This window comes from Solanum dulcamara, chromosome 6 (genome assembly GCF_947179165.1).
Source record: "Solanum dulcamara chromosome 6, daSolDulc1.2, whole genome shotgun sequence".
Classification (NCBI taxonomy): Eukaryota; Viridiplantae; Streptophyta; class Magnoliopsida; order Solanales; family Solanaceae; genus Solanum; species Solanum dulcamara.
Genome location: NC_077242.1, coordinates 48962190 through 48973180, shown reverse-complemented (window position 1 = coordinate 48973180; position 10991 = coordinate 48962190). Strand labels below are relative to the sequence as shown.

Here is a 10991-nt window from a genome sequence, read left to right as displayed (position 1 = left end):
CTTTACACAAGGAGTTATACTAGTATTACTAACAGCAATATCATTAAAAAATGGTTTTGTTAACAAGAACAAAAACCTCCTCGTTGCCCCAAATCAAAATTTTTCATTATTAAACACCGCTATATCACCGTAGGATACCTGTAATAATTAATTCATAGAATAATATCGGGCCTTACCTTTTTGTCTTGGCCAACCCGTAGCTCCCTCCCTTGGCTTCTCTAGTTTTTCTCTCAACTCTCTCTATTTTTTCTAAGTATAACATCAATATAAGACGACATAGTCATCAAAGGGAACATATATATCCTTTCTTAGAAGTGACACATGTCATCCCCTAAGGATGACACCTAGCAAACTCTCATTGGGCCACTTCATCCATACAACCTATTAGGGGTTGCCACATGGCCATGTGGGACCCACCTCATGTAGGTGTGTCACCTACTATCTTCCAAGTAGGTGCATCACCTACTTTCTTCTGAGTGGGTGCTACGCCTCCGTTTGCCTCTTCTGTGGGTTCGTAATCTTGTCTCATTCAAGAGCCTATATAATCCTTGCTACGTAAGCTCGACATGCACTCCAGTAGCTTAGTTATGTAAGACGTCCAAGTTGGTATCTTACGTAAGTTCATTGATTCCTACGACTTATTACTTAACCTCTAACTCCTTCCAGATTCTTTTAACCCTATTTCCAATCTTCACTCTTATGGGGCGTCATGTCCTCCCTTTCTTAGAATTATTTGATAGCATGGTAGATAATCTAGATCTCATAGCACTTTGTACGAGACTTAATACAATATCCCAAGGTACGAAAGTATGGGGTATAACATTCTTTCCTCCTTTAGAATATTCATCCTCGAATATTAACTCATCTTATATGATCTTACGAGGACTTTAGAAATTCTTTGTGTCGGTTTTCACCCATAGACCTTTTATTCATTGAGTCAACTAATCTAGAAGTTTAGATTTCCTGTAGACAAAGGGAACACATACGGATATCTTTTCTCTATCTTTAAGTGCCCATTGTGATTCTCTAGTTGTATTCATCCAATTTGTATGCACCTATTTTTTGATTTCATACTATTCAAAGTCCTTACTAATAATTCTCCGCACTTTCTTCGATATCATGGCTTTTATCCATTCATTGCTGGATTTTAGATCTTATAAACACGTGCTAGTATGGGATCTCACTTGAAGCCACTTCTATCGTTTAGGGAGTACCCATGTCACTATCTGTTTGTGTTCTACTATACGCCTTCTTTCCAATTTTCTAATACCTATGATTTTTTGCCAACCCCTTTGATATACTGTACCATATCTATTCCTTCCTTTATATCATCTATACCTTCGGTTGCCCCTATGTGACAGCTTAACACAATCGTGAGGTGCTAATCCAGTCTAATTATTGGTACTCAAGTCACGTAGCAATTTATTCGAAGCCACTTTCCATTCATTTTGATCAATAGATAGCTAGTGCTTATAGTCGTTTCCAATTCTCACTTAGGCATTACTTACATTCTTACATTTAGTGTCCCAAGCTTTGTGATAGCCCTTGCCTTGTCTAGTGGGTACCACTTGTACCTTTAATAGATTCATAGTGCATTAGTTGTTTTGAAAAGCTACATGCCCTATCTCAAAGGGTCTTATCATCTTTCAAGGTGGAGTCACGTATCCACAATACTTCTTTATACCAACAATTCCATGCATGGCAAACGTATACATATTTCCCTATCATCTCAAATAACAGCCTCACAGGGCTTCCTAGAGGGTCACCCATCCTAGTACTACTTTCACCCAAACACGCTTAATATTAGAGTTCTGATGGAATCTGGTGCGTTAGTGCTGGTATGATTGCATCCTGCACCATGGGGAGCATAGCTACCCACGAAGATGATGACCCACCAGTTGGTCCGGTAGGCCAGACTTTAGCCATAGCCACTTTCTCACTAGACTTTACTTATTTTCCTAATGATCCTTGTCATATTCATATCTTATCTTGTTCGTATTTCACCCCATAGTATAAAACTTCTTAACCTTTTTCACGATCCTTACCATGGGTTACTTACCCTTCTTTGTTACTCTTATCCCTATGTATTAATTCCGTCGGTGCCTCAATATATTGTTCTATCCAAAACTACCAGTCTTCTCTAAATCATTTTCTTAGGGTCACAAGTCTTTTCAACCTTTGGTTTACCATATCAATACTGACCTCCTAGTTTCTATTGTAGTCAATTCAGCAATTAACTTATTTCTCGATGTCATCCATACTCGTAGTTTAGCCAAATTTCATCATTATTGTGGGAACGACCTTTCAAGACCTACTACAACCCTGTATCTCATTCTCTTTCTATCTCAAATCTGCAAGAAGAAAATACCAACAGTTCCTCACAAAGCTAGCACGCATAAAGATACATATATATGTATCATATCACATTATATCACACCCTCATAGGGCGCCCAATATCAACAATAGTATAAAATGATGGACTTACCTCACATGTCCAACTCGAACTACGCCTATTAGACTTTCCGTCCACTTTTCCTTTTCAATTTTCAACTTTACATGTCAATCGTATTTCCATACCTTACCTGGGACACCTCTCTCATGCCTTGGCTTAGCTACATGCTTTGTAACTTCCTATATCGTCAATCATTTTCTCCTATCAACATTGTCTTTCATATGAAATCATAGGTTAGTATAAGGAATTCCACTTCCTATGACTCGGCTCTATCGCACCACCTTTGATATGAAAGAAAGGAAATATCCTAAATGTCGTGTAGCCTCCTATTTATACATGTGGCGCACAACACATCGATAATAAAGACTCTACTAGACACAGTCTGTACATACTCCGAGAATTAACTGCTCTGATACCACTTCTATCATGACCCAGCCCCGTGAGCCATGCCTGAGGTCCAACCTGGACCCCCGTACACATACGTATCAATTGTAGTCAAATCGAACTATGAATAATGGATACTACTCATAAAAACCCTACTGAGTTAAAACTTTTTCATGTACATGTAGCCTCTTTCATTCATATCATACCATAAAAGGGCATGCAAGCCGACCATGCTGCTATAACGTAAAAACATTTACAACATTCCATAAAGGCATAATTGAAATAATCTCATAAACAACCCACTTACATATGTCTACAGACCTCTAAGAATAGTAACGGTATCATATGGAGGGACAGGGCCCCCGCCGTACCCTTGAATAAACCAATATGTACCTTAAAAGATCAGCACCAAAAGCTAAGCTTCGGAATGGTGGAGCACTTCCAACATAGCTGAGTGAAAATCCTAAGCTGACAGATCCATAACACGTATACCTATACCTGCAGCCATGAAATGCAGCCCCCCGAAGAAAAGGGGTCAGTACGATATATGTACTGAGTATATAAAGCATAAAACATCATAATTAAGACAACAACAGAAATAAGAAGGCAAGACATAAATGTACTAGTTTACCCGGCCCGCAGTGGGACTCAATGTCACCATATCTTTGTATGCGGCGTCATACAATCGTATATGGCATCATCTCATACATTACAAATACATCATTAGGTTTTCATATGCATGCCTATCTATCGTATCTGTCCTTTTAGTGAGGGACTTAGCCCATCATATCTTATCATACCGTACCCAACCCATTATGGCTCTCGGTGTTATAATCATATCATCATATACCGTACCTGCCCCACTAGGGAACTCGGTGTAGTAAACATCATATACCATACTCGGCCTTTTATGGGACTCAGTGTCATTATCATATACCGTACCCGACCCTTTATGGGACTCGGTGTTATTACCATATACCTTACCCGACCCTTTATGAGACTCGATGTCATTATCAACCATGCATAGGTGGATCATTATCTGAAACTTAACAAGATAGTCAAACAGACTATCATTCGTGGATATGGATAATAATCATTTCAGGTGCCCTTTGAGTTCCCCTAGGGCTACATTAAGTGAAGTCTTAGGAGTTGTAGATATATTTTAGGGTAATGCCAACCGTCTTAAGGAAATCAGGGACATCTGTCATCACAGAGTCTTTTAGAAGGGAGATTTATGTACAAATACTAATTGACATATAGACAGTTCAGGAAAGGTAGCTCAACTACTTTAAGAGTTTGACACCCGGAAGCAAGTAAGAGACATGAATCACATTCATAGCTAAAGAATAGAATTACTCTAGAGCTCGTGTCATATATCATCTATCCTTTAGCCAGGTCAAAAGAAAGAAGGGATAGACTTGATATATTTATCACTTCCCATCTTATAGGAGTTTGAGAGGTAATAACTCAACTATTGTAGGAGTTCTAATATCCAGAAGTGGATAGGAATCACGAAATATGCTCAGGGATTTATGCATGGGATCATCCCCAACTTGCAAACACATATATACACCTTGCACTTCTATCAAGGATATGCCAAGAGAAAGGAGATAGCTTTACATACCCTCTATGTTTAGTCATTGAAGAGATAGTGGGAGGCACTAACTTAATTAGCAAAGGAGCTCTCACCTCAATTGGTAGGTAGGAGTCATGAGTTATATTCAAAGCTTTCTGAGTAGGTGTGTCCCCACATTTCATATACACATCACACCTAAAACTACGACATGCCAAAAGAATGGAAAGAGACGCTTTACCTGCATTACATTTTATCATATAACAGCCTTAAAAAGGCAATAACTCAACTATTACAGGAGTTCTACCATCATGAAATGGATAAGAATTATGAACTGTACTCGGAGCTTTACAAATGGAATTATCCCCATGTCTCATATACAAACCATTCATAACTTATATCTAAGACATGTCATAAAGAAAGAAGAATGGCTTTACATACTTATGCCAAAAACATGCTAAGAGAAAGCCACATACCTCTTACTGCTTACTACTTATTCTGTTTGCCTCGTCATCCTTGCCCCTATTTAACATGAAAACAATACGAGTATCAACAACCCTTGAACTTTCAGCATCTTAAGTTGCACATGAGTATTTATAGAACTCATTTCCTCGCTTGTCTTCTCGACTAGCTCTTTAGTTAGTTAAGGCGTTACCGGAAATCGGGCAGCACCTCCTCTATAACGTGCCCTATCCAAATTTATAATTACATATCTAGTTACTACAACCAACCAATAAGAATAACCTGAAGTTTATATATACATAAAACATGGCAACATTACACAATATAGACTCCAAACAACTTTCTTAACATCACAATACCAAAATAGGGTCTTTAATCTTTATTTTATAAAACCTTTAACCGTGCGAAGCGGAGGATCATGAGGCTGCAACCAGAAGCTCCCAAACGTATTTTAGCATACTTTTAGGCCCTGCAACACAACACCACATACCTTCAGTAGCACCCCACACGCACAATACCTAATTTCGACTACAATTTAGCTATAGCGACTCCAAATTAGGTTATTTCTAACTTCAAGCATCTCTATGATATTTTCACATTTCCAACGACCTACACGGCCTATAATAAACTTCATAACAACATCATAAACTAAAAATTGAAATGAAAGACCTTAACTTACATTAAACTCATCAAACTCTCCAAAACTATCAAAACGTGAATTCTGGACAGCCTACTGTCTTATTTTGTCGCTTAGTTTCGAAGGGATAATTAGGGAAAATGGAATTGTTGGCGTCAAGGAAAGTTATAGAAATATGTCTTAAGGTCACATACAATTTCTAATCACCCCTAAATCACTTTTGTATAAAAATATATGCCCAAAATATCAACAATAGTCCGTGTAGGATTTCCAAAACAAAATCTGGGCAGCACCTCCCCCATACTTCATCACCCTTTTTCGAGTAGAGAAATGCAAAACTGAGTTTTAGAGGCTAAATGAAAGTTATATACCTTTGAAATATATTTCTAAAACATCTTGAATCACTCAAAACAAAGCATTACACAAGGAGTTATACTAGTATTATAACAGCAGTATCATTCAAAAATGAGTTTATTAACAAGAACAAAAACCTCCTCATTGCCAAAAATTGAAATTTTTCATTATTAAAAACCTCTATATCACTGTAGGATAATTGAAATAATTAATTTATGGAACGAAATTAGGCCTAACCTTTATGTCTTGGCCAACCCGTAGCTCCCTACCTTGGCTTCTCTAGTTTTTCTCTCAACTCTCTCTATTTTTTCTAAGTGTAACATGAATATAAGATGACTTAGTCATCAAAGGGAACATATATATCCTTTCTTACAAGTGACACGTATCATCCCCTAAGGGTGACATGTGTCAAACTCTCATTGGGCCACCTCAAGTAGACGTTTCACCTACTTGGTCCAAGTATTGCATCACCTTCTTGCTTCTAAGTAGGTGCATCACCTACTTGCTTCCGAGTAGGTGCTACGCCTCCTTTCGCCTCTTCTGTGGGTTCATAATATTATCTTACTTTAAGAGTCTATGTAATTCTTTCTACGTAAGCTCGACATGTAATCCATTAGCTTAGTTATGTAAGACATCCAAGTCGGTAGCTTACGTAAGTACATTGAGTCCTACGACTTATTACTTAGCCTCCAACTCCTTCCGGATTCTTTTAACCCTATTTTCAATCTTTACTCTTATGGGGCGTCATGTCCTCCCTTCCTTAGAATTATTTGATAGCATAGTAGATAATCTAGATCACATGGAACTTTCTACGAGACTTAATACAATGTCCCAAGGTATGAAAGTACGAGGTATAACAATAAGTAATGGGGAAGGACAATACCCGCATTGCACTTATGTTATGAAAATGAGATACTCTATGATTTCAAACCTATGATCATGACTCTGATATATGTAATTATGATTTCTATGCTATGTGGCAAGCTCATGTCTCTTAAACTTTGTGCCATCGTAGGTTGCCTTCATGGCCTAACTAATGAATCTACATATAATATATGTATGACCCATCTAGCGGGGTAGAGTCTACCTTGGTATGTAGATTTCTCTTTTTCTTCATTGTATGAGGAGACAACGGGATTCCATATTATAGCTCGTATGGTCTTATTGTCAGTTATGGTTCCTATCCCACATACGTATCATCTCTTGTATGCCATGATTTAAATTATGCCTTTTAAATTCTTTGGTCATTATGATTTTATCAAGACGTTACTCATTTTATGTTATCATATGCCTTACTTGACCATTGCATCCCATGATTTATGTTGCATGTCATGCCCTCATACTTAGTACATTCCAATATACGAATGCATACTTTTCCTATATTGTCTCGTAATGTAGGGGCTGAGATTGAAGATCATATTTGTCTACGTGGCTAGTTATGCTTCCTATCTGATGGTGTTTATGGTGAGTCCTCATTTATTGGGGACTAGTCATCGAGTTGGTTTTTGTTTTCAAGAACTTTTATTATGTTTCATATTAAGGGTAAGCTAGGAACATGTATTAGCCCTCACCGATGCTCATAAGTAGAGGCATCTAGTTGGAAAAATGTTTCGAGTCTATGTTTTCATGTGACATTCTCCATTTACTATTCATAGTTTAGTCTCTTATGATGTTTTTGCTTTTACTTTACCTTATGTATGTTTATGATATGTACAAAAGACTTTTTGAAGCTCCATTGGGGTTTTTACTGCTGCATTACGACCAGGCCCTTGGTCAAATCATGACAAACTTGGTATCAGAGCATAAGGTTCAGGTGTCCTATGGAGTCCAACATGCCGCGTCAAGTAGTCTTATTCATGGTTGTGAAGTGCCACATCTATAAATAGGAGGCTATGATACATTTTAGGAAATCTCACTTTTTTAATGATCTATGTTATACTACAGAGTTTACGTAAGATTTTTTTTCCCTAACAGTTTTTCTTTGCAACTTTTAGAAGAATGGCTCCAAGAATACCACCATTTCCAAGGAGAAATAATTCTAATGATGCCCAAGATCCCCCGGCTCCTCAAGACAATGATCTTCTACTGGACCAAGTGATTAATGCGAAGTTTTGAACTGCTATTACCATTCTAGCCCATGTAGTGACCAACTAAGGAATTGCAGCTCATTCTAATGTTCTTTCCTCGGACTAAATATTGAGGGACTTTGTGCAAATGAATCCTCCAGAGTTTTATGGCTCAAAGGTTGCTGAGGATCCTCAAGAGTTTATGGATGAGGTCTACAAGATAGTGAGTATTATGGGGGTAACTTCGGAAGAAAAAATAGAGTTGGCGGCTTACAAACTTAAGGTTGTTGCTAAAGATTGGTACACTCAATGGAAGTTTGAGAGGGTGGATGAAGGTCCTATTAAATGTGAAGCTTTCAAAATTGCTTTCCTTGATTACTTTTTCCCTCTTAAGTTAAGAGAGGCTAAAGTGTTGGAGTTCATAAATCTTTGACAAGGCAATATGGGGATGAGGGACGATACCCTCAAGCTTACTAAGATATCGAAGTATGCTCCTTCATTGGTTGCCGACCCACGTGCCCGAATGAGTTAATTCATATCAGGGGTATCTGACTTGGTTTCTAAGGAATATCGTACCGCTATGCTTTTTAAGGAGATGGACATATCTCGGCTCATGACTTTTGCAGAACAAATTGAAGAAGAAAAGCTCAAGGAGATGAGGATGAGGGATTCTAAGAGGGCACGATATGAAGGTGAATTCTCCAATACTAGGACCGGTGATAGTAGTGGACACTCTCAACAAGGCCAAAGATCGGGGAAAGAAGTTCTCTAAGGATAGGGTGCCATACCTTAAAGTTTAAGTAGAGGTGTGAATGCTAGTAGACTTTCTTTTCCTAAGTGTGAAAAGTATGGAAAGAATCATGGATGAAAGTTCTTGATACGAATGGGTGGTTATTATAGATATGGTAAGATGGGTCATAAGCAATACGAGTTCACTCATGTTGCCAATAAGGGTGGAGAATCTCTTCCTCTAGTAGGCCAAGTACAATAAGTGGCCCAAGCTCAACCAAGGGTGGCCAATGTAATAACTGATTCTATACTCTTCACACTAGGAAAGATGTTGATGAGAGTCTTGATGTGGTCACGGGTATGTAATGAGTTTTTAACTTTGATATTTTTGCATTTATTGATCTGGGTGGCAACTTATCTCTTTTTACTCCTTACATTCCTATAAGATTTGATGTGTGCCCTGAAGTTCTAGTAGAACCTTGTTCGGTTTATACTCCCATTAATGATTCGGTATTAGCCAAGAGAGATTATAGAAAAATACCCATATGGGTCTTGCACAGAGTTATTCCATGTGATCTTGTTTAACTTGACATGACTGACTTTTACATCATTTTTTGTATGGATTGGTTACATGCCGCTTATCTATCTATATGTTGTAGGAATCATGTGGTTAAGTTTCACTTTCCTAATGAGCCTATTCTTAAATGGAAGGGTAATGATTTTGTGGTTAAGGGTCGATTCATCTCATGTATTAAGGCCTAGAAAATGATTTCTAATGGGTGCATTTATCATATTATGAGAGCTAGGGACGTTGATTCCAAAAATCCTACTCTTGAGTCGGTCCCTATAGTTAATGAGTTTTTCAATGTGTTTCCCGATGATTTGCCCGGTATTCCTCCCAAAAGGGAAATTGGCTTTGGTATAGATCTCCTTCCTGATACCCAACCTATTTCTAATCCTCCTTCAGTGTGGCTCTGACAGAACTTAAAAAGTTCAAAGAACAATTGAAGGATTTATTTGATAAGGGTTTTATAAGACCGAGTATTTCACCATGGGGTGCTCTTATGTTATTTTTTAGAAAGAAAGATGGGTCACTCCGAATATGTATAGACTATCGGCAATTGAATAAGGTCACCATAAAGAACAAGTATCCAATTCCAAGGATAGATATCTTGTTTGATAAATTACAAGGAGTAAGCTACTTCGCTAAGATTGACCTCCATTTCGGCTATCATCAATTGAGGGTAAGGAGGTGCGATATTCCTAAAATGGATTTATTGAATTGTATTTTCAAGACATACTTAGACATATTTGTAGTGGTGTTCATTGATGATATCTTGATTTATTCTCAAATTGAGGAAGATCATATGGATCACTTGAGGATTGTGTTGCAAACATTGACAAAGAAGCAATTATTTGCTAAATTTAGTAAGTGTGAGTTTTGGCTGAGGGAAGTTAAATTTCATGGCCATGTGGTGTCAGGTGATGGGATTATAGCAGACCCAAAGAAAATAGAGGTGGTTAAGAATTCTCCTAGACCATTATCTCCTTCGGACATTAAAATCTTTTTGGGCTTAGCTGAATATTACGGAAGGTTTATTGAAGTGTTTTAGTCTATTGATTCACCTTTAACTAAGTTGACACAAAACAAGGTAGAATTTCAATGGTCAGATGAATGTGAGTAAACTTTCCAAATACTGAAGGATCATCTCACGTTAGCACCTATTTTGATATTGCCCGAAGTTTCTGATGGATTTGTTGTTTATTGTGATGCTTCATGTGATGGTATGGTTTGTATCTTGATGCAACGTGGTAAGGTTATAGCTTATATATAGGCTACTTAAAGTACATGAAAGGAACTATCCAACCCATGATCTTGAACTTGTGGCGGTTGTGTTTTCTTTAAAAAGTTTGTGCCATTATCTTTATGGGGTGCATGTTGATGTGTTCACCGACTACAAAAGCTTGCAATATTTCTTTAGCCAAAGGTACTTGAACCTTAGGCAAAGGAGGTGACTTGAAATCCTAAAAAAAACTATGACATGAGTGTATTGTACCATCCGTGTAAGGCAAATGTTATAGCCAATGCTCTTAGTCAGTTATCTATGGATAGTGTTGCACATGTTGAGGAAGGCAAAACGTAATTGGTTAAAGAGGTCCATAGATTAACATGTTTAGGTATTCGTTTGGTTGATTCCAATGATGGAGGCATTGTTATGCACATAATAGTTTGGAATAGGCCAAACGAGACAATATTCAATTTTGGTTGAATTGAAGAAGTCGGCTGCCAAAAATGCTATTGAGGTTTTCTCACTAGGGGGATATGGAGTACTA

The 10991-nt window shown here is 37.7% G+C and overlaps 1 pseudogene; it reads right to left on the bottom strand.

Moving 5' to 3' along the window:
• Positions 1–1734: 1734 nt before the first annotated feature.
• On the bottom strand, positions 1735–1852 carry LOC129893566 (5S ribosomal RNA; annotated as a pseudogene).
• Between the last annotated feature and the right edge of the window lie 9139 nt (positions 1853–10991).